Genomic DNA, 13,719 nt, shown 5'->3' with positions numbered 1-13,719 from the left:
TTGGTTTTTAAAAATACAAAAATAACATCTGTCATTTCTGTCATGCTGAAAATTTGACATATATACACATGCAGGAGAAAAGTTCCAATTTAGTCACCTGGCCAGCTGTAGCTTGTTAAAGATAAGCACACTGCCACTGAGTGTTCACACTGACAGAAGAGATGTGTATTAAAAATGCATAGTAAACACTGCAAGTCTGCATGTATAAATGCTGGCTATAATAGTTTTGTTCTACTTGATTAAAATATGTCTTAAGCAATCTAATATTAAGTGCACTAAAACTTACACAGTTCAGGAATCTATGACCTTATATAAAGAAATCCAAAATGTACAAAATACAGCTATAAAAGCAAGGAACAATTACTGCCATGCAAGATTTTAACTAAAAACTGCATAGAAATGCAATTTAAAATGCCCAACTGACTTATATAACACTCAAGATAAAAGTCCTACCAACACAATGCTTAATAAGGATTTAGAAAAGGAAATACATTCTCTTTGCTGGTATAATGTTATAAATCAGATCTTCAAATCTATGGGAAGGAGTCATCTGTCTCTGTCCTCTATCTTAAGAAATTAGCTCTTTTACAGTTGTTTTTATGAAGTCTTTTCTCTCAGTTAAATCATAAGCAGGGTAATTTTCACATACCTCTTTACAGATCTGTTTCATTGTGACTTCCTCCAGGTTAGCATTGGCCAATAATTTCTTTACCGTTTCTTTTAACTCTTCATTTGTAGGTGGTTTCTTCAATTTTTTAATTAAAGGCTCATCATCTGAACAATCCTGAGATTCACTTTCTTTTTTGGAACTGTTTTGATTCTTCTTGGTGGTACTACTATCTGCCTTCTTAACGATTACACTATTTACAGACTTTTTATTTTTAGAAGTAGCTTTCTGTTTCGCTTTTTATTTTTTAGAGATCTTTTTTGGTAGCTCCTATTCACTTTCTTTATCTTCATCATCTGAAGACTCCTCCTTGTTTTCCTTTTCATCTTCGTCACTACTAGGTTCATCAGATAGAATTTCAGGACTTGCCTTCCTTGCCATTCCAGAACTATTTCATTCTTTTTTACTGCCTTTGCTAGAAGTTTTTTTAGATTTTGGCAATGGTTTGCCAGAAAGCTTTGGATGCATTAGGAAATTCAGGATCCTCTTCACTAGCTCACTATTTACACTTGATCTCTCCAAATCAGGAACCTCACAGATGCTCTTTAACATGGTATTTCTAAATTTTTTCAGCATTTCTTCCTTCTTTTTATATTGAATACTCCCTTTTTCAAATGGAAAGCCACTGAACTGCCCCACATTCTTCTTTAAATGAGGACACAGTGCCTGGTGTGTTGTAAAACAGTTTGTGTAGATTTCTAAGTTCATCTGTTTTTTTTTTTTTCTTGCTCAGAAAGAAATGTATCCTTTCAATTTCACAAAGTTTCTGCCCCTTTCCTTGTGTGATTGTAAATAGTTCTCTCTGTAAGGAAGACAATTGCACTGTCAACCTCTCTACTTTTTTCTTTTCCCTCTTGCCTTCTACATGAGACTCTTTTCTTTCTCCTCCTCATCCTCCTTGTCGTTGTTGTCCTCCTCCTCCTCCTCCTCTTCGCTCTCTGCTCTGGGGCCTGGCCTTCGGGCTCTGTCTCAGACGTGGGCTGGGCGGGGGCTCTGTCTCCGTCCACAGTGGAAGCAGAGGTGGACATGGTAGACCACAGGTGGCGGCCGCCGCGGGCCTGGCGTGCAAGAGCACGAGGCGGCTGCGGGAGGCGGCGGGGCCAATGCCAACCCGCCGGCTGCAGGCCGCTGTCTGGCGTGACGCTTGTACTGTGCGCAGCTCTTACATATCTTTTTAATGTGACTGTGTTTTATTTTAATTTTTGTGTTGCATTCCATTTAAAGTAATGGTGTTTATTTTATTTAACCATTCATTACTAATAGATAATTTGAATTATTTCCAGTGTGCACATAATGCCACAGTAATTAGTCTTTTGCATGGTAAGCATACGTAGACATTCTTCCTACATACATGCCTAAGAACGACTCATTGTGCAACACCAGAAGAATATGTCCATCTCTACATGAAACACCAAAGATTTCAAAAGTGGTTGTAAAAATTCACATGCATATCCAAGTGCAGTTTTGTGTGCCTGTAATTCCAATGGCTTGGGAGGCCATGGCAGGATGGTCATGAGTGCAGTTAGCCTCAGCAAAAGGGAGGCAGTCTATAAATAAAATACAGAAATAGGGCTAGGGATGTGGCTCAGTGGCCAAGTGCCCCTGAGATCAATCCCTGGTAAAAAAATAAAAAATTCACATGCATAGCAGTTTTTATGATTGCACATATTATATCTAGGTTCAAGTCTTTTATATTCTTTTAGATATACAATAAAGTTCATTTTGACATATAATATATACATGAAGTGTAACATTTTAATTAGGATCCAATTCTTGTGGTTGTACATGGTGTGATGTTTTATTGGTTGTATATTTATGTATGAACATAGGAAAATTATGCCCGATTAATTCTAAGGAATTCTCTATTCCTTCACCCTCCTTTTTATTTATCCCCCTTTGGCTAGTCCAATGAACTTTTATTCCCCCACCCCTTTTTGTGTGTTAGAATTCACATATCAGAGAGAATTCTGGCCTTTATATTTTGGAATTGGTTTATCATGTAGCATGGTAATCTCCAGTTTCAAAATTTTTAGAGTGATTTTACTAATTCTTAAAATTTTAATTAATTTTTAAGAATTTTGATGGTGCTTTGGTTATGGACTTATATCCTATGTAGACTTAAACATACTAATAGGCCATCAAACAAAATTGTGTAATTATATGCCATTCTAAAATTTAAAACGTTCTCTTTTATTTGAAGGATCTACCTTGTAGTTACATGCTTTGTACTTAAAGTTTGCTAACTCATATTTGGCAAGTCATTGTCTATAGAAATGTTGGAAGGATGTTTGAATAAAAATTCGTGTGTCTTCTATGTTTTACATACATCATTGGTCTAATACTAGGCATGGTTTAACTTTTGTCAACATTTAGGTCTCACTGACAAGTTGAGTACACTGTACACATACATTAACCTCTTCTATTTCATATGACATTTTCTACAAAAAATAAATAATTTCTCCCCTTTCCAACATAATATGAAATGCTATTTTTTAATTCTTTTTAATTTTCTTAAATTTTTACTTTTACAGACTGCATTTTGATTCATTGTTCATAAATGGGGTACAACTATTCGTTTCTGTGACTGTACACAATGTAGACACAAACCATTCACATAATCATGTATATATAATGATGTCTGTCTCATTTCAGGAAAATGGAAGGCGATTTTTGATGAGGTCCTGTTGATGGGATACAAAAGATAGACTAAAAAAATGACAGAGTAGGTGAAGTTATAACTGGGTCTAAGGTACAACTTTTTACTTGAGACTGAGCTGAGGTGCTAAGGTGGGTTTCATCAGATATGCTCTGATTCCAAATCATCTGCTCTACCTAGTCATTGCTGTTATACTCTTCTCCTTGTAAGCATAAAAAAGTGTGTATATAGAAAGAGGAGTCACAAGAATGAACCATTTTCTTCAGGACCAAAGCAATGTCCTCTGAAGAATACACATGATTTGAATAAACATATGTATGTTTGAAACTCAAAGAAAATGATACAAGTATGAATCTGTATTGGGAGTTTAAGGATTTATTTAAACAATTATTTCTGAATATCTTGTGCTAAGTTCTAAAATAAGATAATGCCCATAACTGTACAGAAAGCAAATTGCATGTATTGCCAATAAGCAAACTTTTATGATTACTTTTTTCACTGTTTAGGAGTTTGGATTAGACTTCCTTCATTTGGAATAGCCTACATATAATCCAGTAAAACTTCATTACTGAGAGTGAAAAAGTTTATGTGGTAGGAAAAAATTTCCAATTTTTGTCAATTTTTGTTTTGCTGTCATAGACCCTGGAGGCCCACACACTACAGTTCCTTGTCTCCAGTAAAATTTTGCATAGCAGGAAGTACAAATTACCTGAGAAAAATCTAGAAGTCAATCAGGGACAATTCTATCAGTTAAAACAGTGGTTCACCTGCTGTCATTTGTACCCCTCACTGCTTTTCTGACCCATCCCACAAATACTTATTTTGTTTTGTACATTTAGCTCTGACTCAGACAGGGAAATGGAATGTTTCAATACTTGGTGTTTCCAACTAGACCCTACCAGCAACACTCCTCAAACCCACCACCCTTGGTTAATATATGTGTTTATCTTCTCCTTATTTTTAAACTTCTATTTATCTTTTTTCTCATATTCTGGAGATTCAAAAATTCGAATGAAAATGTTGATAAAATTTGGTTATTTAAATCAATAAAATTCATGTTCTCATGTCACTGTTACTTTTCAAAATGTTATTCAAACACAGCACCCGTTATTTAAATGTTCACGAATGTAAACTTCCTTTATGCAAGTTTCTGCCATGTATGTAATTCACAGTCAGAAGTGAAAAGTTTGTGTGAAAGAGTGAACTTGGTCTGTATAACTTCAGAGCATACTGGGCAAATCGGGTGTATGAATGGGTGTTTACAAATATGAATATGATAGTTATGTTTGAGTAGGAATGATGTTTTTGTTTTGTGTTTGTGTGTTTTTTGAGACGTATTTATTTTTATTGATTTTCTTTCTTGTGAATAAAACTTTAATGTTTTGGTGCATACAGTATGTGGGTTTTTAATTTTCATGTTCTTTAGAAGTTCAAAGTAATAAAACTTTCTTTTTGAGACTGAAGCAATTATGCTTTTTTAATCAAAGGGAACAAAGAATGTGAGAATGTAAAAATCAATGTCTAGATCCAAATTCTCAGTCAAAATATCCATTTATGTGTAGTCCAAAATGCACTCATTTGTTTCATGTAACAAAAGCAGTAGCAATGAGCAGTCTATAATCATAAGGGAAATGGATGACATTTTAACATTTAGAGAATAAGAGGAACTAGAAAAAATTTTATATGATTTATTACTCATTGTATAAAGTTAAGAAAGGGTTGGTAAATTTAGGTTCATCTACAAAGTAATAATTTCTTATCTAAAAATAACAAAATTAAGCATAGAGAACTAATATGTTTTTGATAGATTGTTGGGAATTGAAAAAAGAAAGTAGGGAGTGTAGATTTGTCTAGGGAGAAATAATGGAATCATATCACCTATGAAAATATATGAATGTGGTGTGCTCTTGGACTGGGTCAGTCAAGATCATTCCTGAAGTTCCTACAACAGTGAGCCTGTTTGATAATGCTATTGCTTTCATAAACTTCAGACAATTTAACATGAATTTGACTGGCTCATTCCTAAACAACTTTTAATATATCCAGCTTTACCAAGAAAGTAAATTCAAGTAAGTATTGTGGTTCTTGTATGTTGTTTATATATATTTATTATTCTTAGGTAGAGAGTAACAGTCTATTCACTGGTGTATTCAGTGAACATGCATAGTTTACATCTGTGTGGATAAAAATCTATGTTCTTCTACTAATGGATAGCAATATTTCTTATGTCAATGCATGCTATGGATGACTATTTTCACAGTTTTATTTGTTAAATTTTCAGAAACTCCTAGATATTTTATTTCAACCTGGACATAGTATTAAGTTACATTTATCAAGTTTCCTTGTATTTAGCTGTGATCATGTTATTAGACTCTCTTTAAGTGAAAGGGAGTGGAAGTGATATATGCCAATTCCAGATTGGGCTATACAAATTCCACACTTCTCCATGCTCTTTTCTTTTCTTACTGTCTGGTGGAATGTTTATGTCCAAGGTTGCATTGAATGGGGTGATCATAATGATAAAATATCTACCACCTAAGTCCAAGAAAAATAAATTATACCATGAGGAACACATGTTCTTTCCATCTTCTTCTCTGTTATGAATTGTTACTTAAGAGATAAGGAGATTTCTCAGGATAATTACTATCGCCTAGGCTTTTTCTACAAATGTATACGGTAATTTTTTAATAGGCAAATAATTGCACTTGATACAAAATAAGTAAAAACAATGATTGTAAATGTATCTTTCCCTGGTCTATTTATGTGTTTGAGTTACATGTGTCAATATGGATATGGTTAGCTGTATATACTTGGCATATCTCAGCTCATACTCAGTAGCATCTTCAATACGTTTGGTTTTGAATGTGCACAAAGAAAGTTCACACTTCAGGATTTCATTTGAGTATTGGTAAACAAGTGAGTCCAAATTATCATTGACTATATTGGATAAGTTTTAGAAATTTTTGTTTGAACTATCAGATTGCACTAAGAAATATGAGCCAGACTTTGGAATGTTAGGATTGGGTCCAATTTGTTCACTACCACCACTGAAAAATGAACCGAACACAGTAGCTTTTTGTTTATTGTGAATATATATATTTCTACCACTCTCACGTATCTTAGGAAGAGTCAAATGTTATATCAATTTAGATAAGGTTAGTTAGGTGTGTTTGTGTATTCATGCCCTTTGTTTTCTTTGAATTCCACATAAGATTTCCTACATTTATATATTACAGCCTGAAAAATAAGCAGTTATTATACACAGGTGTGTATTTCATGGTATATATACATCCTTGTAGAATTTAACATTCTATTCTTTTTCTATTATTTCCTTCATTTCTCAGAGCCACTTTCATCTTCAAAAAATGAGAAAATCACTATTAGAAAACTTACACAATATTTTACAAAATTAAAAATGAAGAAGTTTATTGAAATGAAATTGACTGATACACAATGTCATTGTGCAGGTGGCCTAGGTACAAAGGTAGAGAGAAAACAGGGGCATCATCTGAATGTTTGCTTTCTTCTCAATTTGTGTTCAAAGAAGACCTCAGGAAAAAGAAAAACATTTCTTTCTCCCTTTTTCCATCCTTTTTCCATCCAAGTCACTTGCCTTGATCTTTTTATCTCTCAATACTTCACTCATCTCCAACTAACTAGAAGTCTCCCATCTTTCTTTGTAGAAGACTGTTCTAGTTATCCTAGGTTCATAGAAGAAGAAAACACATACCCTTTCATTTCCTCACAGGCTTAGAGATGAAGAAGTTTTTCAGATAGTTCCTCTTTTGCCTTCTATTCATTGGGCTACTCAGTTCAGGATACCTTTTCTCAGAATCTCCACTCTCCAAAACTTATGTGATGATGACTAAGAATAAAATATGTAAATAAAGAGAAAATATATAAACTGAACCTAGGCTATCTCTCCACTAAATAATGATCCTGAGTAGTGCTCAGTACATCTTGATTGTTCAGACATTAACTATCACTAAGGTCTCAGCAGTGCATTATAACCTATTGATGACATCACAGAGTTCAGGGATCCAGGTCATATTTAGAGTACTGCAGAAATTCTAAAGCTCATCAAATGAGTAGATGCCCATTTTGCATTGGATGTTCTATCATTAACTTCAACATTCATTCACTGCACTTGGTACCAAAATCAGAGATTGGTGTATATTCATATAGATTAAAGAAAGATAATCTTTCTAGCTATCTATGAACACTTCATTACCAAATTTCCACAGTGGTGAAGATATGACAGTATCAGAGGTGGTCAGGCTCAGAATCATGCTTGACTCAGGAAATAATGCCTATGTATCATAAATACCATTTACAGTATGTAGAACTGGTTGAGATGAATGTTGGAATTTGGAGTTGATTCTAAGAATATCTCATCCTGTGATGGACTGACAGATTTGACTCTATGGAAACGTTACAGGTCAGGCTATATAGGTAATGACCAAAGAGACTCCATTTTGCTCTGAGACTCCATGTTATGTAGGAAATGTTTCTCCAATGGGAATGCCCCACCTCTGTCACCATTCATTTTTTTTAGCTTTCTCCCATGGGAATACCCCTCCTCAGTTACTTAGCATGACATGTTTAGCAATACAAATATACAAAATAAAAATTCTTGTATAATAAAAAATTGTTCTCTTTTTGATTCCTAATTTTCCTAAACAATGTACCATGTTAACAGGGATGTCAATAATGATTGTTTGGGTGTAAGTAAACATTCTTTAGTTTTTACTTAGGTAGGGTTGTTTGACTCTTCCTCCTCTGCTGATTATTTCAGTTATCATGATTTTGGTTTTTAATTTTGAATCATAACAACAGACACTTATGATTAATTGACTGATTTATGATATAAAAACACCTGCAACCCTATGGTTGAGGCTGTTCTCCCAATAGACATTTAGCCTGTTGGCTTAATAAAGACTCTCAAATTTGTACTTCTCAGTGGTGATCAGTCTGTTCTTAATTTGCTCCCCATAACAATTTATGCATACAACATCTCATCAATAGGCAAATGTTGTTCTTATTGTATTGGTTTCTTACTGAGTTCATAGAAAATTACCAAAAATTCATCATTTAAAATATGTGTATTATCTTGTTTTTGAGTTCAAAAGCACAATATGGAACTTGAGACTTAAAGTCAAGGTGACAGCAGGGCTGCTCCTATCTGAATGCTCAACTTGAGCATATTATATTTTCCCCCTACAGTTTTCCAGAGCTTCCTGCAATCACTACTTATTAGTCATGTTCTTAATATTTATTAAGTATCAGCCAAATACCTATTCCCATGGTCACAGGTCCACTCAGATCACTGCCTTCTTAGCTGCATCTCATAAAATCCATTGTGATAAACTTGACTTTGACCAGATGACCTAGAACAATCTTCACATTTAAAATCCTTGACTTCTTCTCATCTGCATAGTCCCCTTTTCCATGAAAGATCAAATATTAGTGGATTCCTGTAATTAGGAGGTTAATATGTATGGGGGAGTGTTACTGTCAGAGGACAGGGTTTGTTCTTTTACTGTTCTGTACCAAAATAAAATCACAAAGATTTAGAAAGAATTCACCTGTTGTAAAATATAGTATTATAAGAGTAGAAATATGAAACATGGACTACTTTTCAGTTGTTATGTAAACATGTAAAATAAAACAAGACAAATAAAATAAATATCTTTTGAAGATTAAACTTTAACAAAAGGAAGGAAATTGAATTTTAAAAAAGAATTTTTTATTCTATAAATATCAGGCAAACAGATTTAATAATGGATAACTCCAAGCCAGGATAACATATTAGTGTAAATAACAGAATGTTGAGAATTTGTTGCTATGTAAAGTAGAGATGTTAAGCAAATTATATCAGACTAAATAACCAAATCAGACAGAAAGAAATAAAAGAAAATAAAAGAAGCATAAAATTTAATATTTTGTAAATAAACATAGATATGGTAAGATGAAGAAAAGCTCCAAAAATATAATTTTAAAATATTTTGTTTTGTACTGGGAATTGACCCCAGCTCTGTTTCACCACCAAGTAACATCCCCGCTCTTTTATATGTTTTATTTAGAGACATGGTTTCATTAACTTGCTTAAAGCCTCACTGAGTTACTGAGGATGACTTGAAATCATTATCCTCTTGACTTAACCTCCCATTTGGCAGGGATTACAGGAGGCATTTACTGCCATGCCCCACCAGTAATCATTATCATTGAATGAGCTTTTCAAGGGATATTTGAACAAGCTTTTTAAAAGTGTGTTCCTGGTTGCCACGTTGTCAACAAATTTCTTGTGACAATTGGTTCTATCATGATGGTAAGGACAATGCAGACCCAGAAAATGGAGTCAGGTGATCATGTACTTTGACATAAGAAATGATCAATGAAGGCACAATTTTGTTCTTTATGTTGCTCTAGAAAGCTCATATAACCATGAATTTATTGGGGAAATTTTGTAATGGTTACATAGAAGTACTTTGGATTTTGTTTTCAAATATAATTCAGTTTTTCATAACAAAATTAATATGTTTAAAAAACTGAGGGAATCTCAAACAAGTTTTACTTTATTTTTAAAACAAGTATACAGATGCCATTTATTTGGTTCATAAGTATACAGTATATTCATTATTTGATTTTAACAAAACATCAAATATAAATAACCTGAAATTGTAATAATACACAAAAATTGGTTTTCTTACACAGACATACCAGGCAGTACAAACTGAAAATTTGAGTAAATTAACATTGTTTTACATTAATATACATAGTGCCAATTAACATTTAAAAACAAGTTTCAATGCATAGCACTTGATATTTCTTTGAATCTGTTTCAGTCAGTTAAGAGTATGAAGATGGTTAGATCTAGGCTAAAAGTAATTCTTCTTCTAGCCAAAAATAAAGGCATAATATTTATAGCCAGGTATCAACTTTACTAAACCACAATATTTTTGAACTATTAAATAATACCTAAGGGTATTTACATTAAAAAGGCAACATGCATTGTGGTGTTTCATCTCATAACTGGTTATGCACACACTTTGTTCAAAGGGTTTTAAAACTATACTCCTACTTTCAATACAGCATACCTCAATGTTCCAATAGTTCTAGTGAAATGAATGCTTTCAAAGGGAGCAGAATCATTTTTAAGTCACCATTGTCATTATTTTCCCTTTGGAACAAAGGACATAACAAACAATATGGTTCTGCGCAGATGAACTAATGTAGTAAGAGGGTTTCTGCTCAATCTAATGCTATGGCATCATCAAGCTCTTCCATCTGTTCTGTACGTGACCTCTTTGCAGTGACATTCTCCTTCTCATCTAATTTCCTCTTGCAACTTCTCTCTTCACTGACATCAGTATCATTTGAAGGACCTTCTTCATCTGAATCAACTATGAGTACATCATCTTCCTCTTGTTCTGTGGAGGTGAAAGGCTGGGCTCCATCATCACTGCCACTGGTGATGCTTTTGGCAGCATCTTCAACTTGTTTGGGCCCCACTTTTTCTGCGCCATCACAAACAACTTCAAATTCAACATCTTTTTCTAGGTCTTCACTATGAAGGATGTTGATCAATAAAGTGTAGTCCTGAAGGAAATCATCTGCTTGAAACCAGCTGCCATTTCTAATTCCAAATCTGACAACTTCTTATGATTATTAGCTTCTGTTTCACCCTCTTCTGAAGATATTAGGATTGTTCCTTTCCCATCTTTAATTTGGACATCTGGTGCTACCATAGCAAATTTTTCTTTCACTATCTTATCTTGTAAGGTGAGAACAGTCACTTTGTGGACATTCAGTCATACAGTCACCTCTGGCTTGCTGGCACACACATAACAACTGGGGTTAGGAGGATTCAGTGTACAAGGCACAAGCAGCTTCTTTCTTGGGTTTGGTTGTTTATTCAAAAATATTGTTCTACACTGGTCTATTTTTCCTGATAGAATCTTCAGTCCTTCCAACACCATCAACCTGGCAATCACTGCATTAATAGTGGCAATATCAGGAATAATGTTACCTGCCATTGATTTTATATCAAACTTGCTCTTCATATTCATACTGAAAATATGCATCCTGAGATTTGCAGCAGAAGTGACAAAATCCATTGCAGATGTGTTGGGGACTGTGCCATGTGGGCTGCGCCGGGATGGTGCCTGGCAACCAACTGGAGGTTTTTTTGATCACATCGGCAGTGAGGAGGTTGATTAACATAAGCACACCCAGGTGATTTATCATTGGCCGTATTCAATTAAGTCCATGCACACAACGCGTGCACAGGTGTTCCCGAGTGCTCCTGCTCATGCCTGCTCATTTTGACCTTTGTCATGATAGGGCAGATGGCTCCTTGCCTGATCTCAACTGGCGTGGCCCTGCCCTCCACCTCCTGGAGGGAATATAAGCGGGCAGTAGGCGGAAGGCAATTAGCAACAGTAAGCAGCAGCAGCTAGCAGAGAGAAGAAGCAGCAGTAAGCAGAAGCAGCAGTAAGAAGAAGCAGCTAGGAGAAGAAGCAGCTAGCAGAGAGAAGAAGCAGCTAGAAGAAGCAGCTAGCAGAGAGAAGCAGCAGCTAGCAGTAGGAAGCAGTAGGCAGCGGCAGAAGGCAAATCGTAGAGTGGAGAACTGAGAACACACCTCTAAGTTGCACCCTTTAGTTCACAGGATGCAGGATGCACCTCTAAGAAGAAACAGATCTCTGATAAGTGTAGCAAGCCTGTCTTTCTCTAAAACTTCCTCTAAGTAAAGTTTCTCTTCCTCTAAGCAAAATCTCTCTTCCTGATAAGCAAAGTTTCTCTTCCTCTAAGCAAAGCCTATCTTTCTCTCAAAGTTTCTCTTCCTCTATAAATTAGTGAATATATGAAAAGTAGTTTATTTTCAGTCCACCTCTGATAAATACCCACACAATTGTTGCTGCGGGTGGCGACACAGATGGGTCATCCTTATCCCATATGATCTCACCTCCATTCCCTTTTTCTGCTAAATGAACTCTCAAAGTCTCAATGCTCTTTGAAAAAAGACTTGCATAGCTCTTTACATCTAGAACATGCTGATCTTTCAGACCCAACTGGTGTTCATTTTGTTGATCTGATGCATTGTATTCTTCTCCTTGACTCTGTACTTCAGCCCAGTCCAACGGAACAGGAGGTTTCCTTTTCTGCCATAGTTTGTCCATTGTCAATTGATATCTGATATCATCTTTAAAAAGCTTGGTAAAAAATTTAACTGGATCATATCCAGTTGATTTTGCCCATTCCTTTGTGGAAATACGTTTAATGTCACCATCTTCATTAGATGCTCAGACTCTGGGTTCAGCTTCTGTTGGTTCCCATGCAGCTTCAGGGTCAGCTCTGCCAGGTGACACTTCTTGATCAACATCTTCTTCCCCAAACAATTGGTTGAACAAATACTTTGCCCAAACTATGCAATGAATAGGTTCTGAAGGTGTGTTATGAATTTTACAGCCAAGAAAAGTTCTCTGGGTTGGCTTAGGATGGCATTCATAACACTTGGTCACACCCTTTTTGATAGTAGTTACTTATCCAAGATAACCAGCAGTCCCACTCTAAATAAGAGGAATGTCAGCTGCCAGACACATCCTATTAACATGGTTTCATGCAGCTCTATTATCTAATGCATTCATGACCAATATAAACTGTCAAAAAAATTCCACATTATAGTCTGGGTTTGTAAAGCTGTCATGGTAAACTACAATATTAGCTTTCGGGTAAAACTGCAGTACACTTTCTTTGGCAACCTGTGCCTTTGATCTTCCAGCATGTTTCTTTTTAAACAAAAACTGCCTGTTGAGGTTACTGACATCAATAGTATCCAGATCAATCTATGCTGTACTCAGTAGAGGGGCGCCAGCCCCAAAGGAGTCCTGCCACTTGCTTCATGACCCAGGGTAAATTCCTAAATCCCATTGCATCTCACTTTCCTCATCAGGTCAATGTGAGAGAAGCCAGTGAGCACTAGGTTCTTAAGGAACTTGCAGCCGATGCTGCTGGCGCCCACCACCAGCACCTAGCTCCCAGCCAAGGCCTCAGCCAGCTCCCAGGGAAGCCCCTGAGACAGTGCCATGGCAGGACATTCACTAGCCATGGCAGAGGCCAAATTTTACTTTAAAACAGGAATTAAAATTACACTAAAAATTATAATTGAAATGCAAGAAATGAAGGGTAAAATGTTTAAAATTGAAAACAATACATTAAGAAATCACTTATGACTCACATAATGTTGGGCAATTTCTGTACATATTATTATCATAAAAAATGCCATCTTTATAAGTATTGCAGTCGCAGTCGCCATTTGAAGGCAACACAGCTGACTCACAAACAGTAAAATTCCTTAAATGCAAAGAGGGATTTAAGCCCACAATTTTTTGATCAA

The 13,719-nt window shown here is 35.4% G+C and overlaps 2 pseudogenes; both read right to left on the bottom strand.

The window, feature by feature from the left end:
- Positions 1–568: 568 nt before the first annotated feature.
- LOC124975780 (protein DEK-like) lies at positions 569–1,695 on the bottom strand (annotated as a pseudogene).
- Positions 1,696–10,574: 8,879 nt separating this feature from the next.
- LOC124975781 (SUMO-activating enzyme subunit 2-like) lies at positions 10,575–13,410 on the bottom strand (annotated as a pseudogene).
- Positions 13,411–13,719: the final 309 nt, after the last annotated feature.

The sequence above is a fragment of the Sciurus carolinensis genome, unplaced genomic scaffold (genome assembly GCF_902686445.1).
Source record: "Sciurus carolinensis unplaced genomic scaffold, mSciCar1.2, whole genome shotgun sequence".
NCBI classification, from domain to species: domain Eukaryota; kingdom Metazoa; phylum Chordata; class Mammalia; order Rodentia; family Sciuridae; genus Sciurus; species Sciurus carolinensis.
This window is presented reverse-complemented; position numbering and strand designations above follow the sequence as displayed.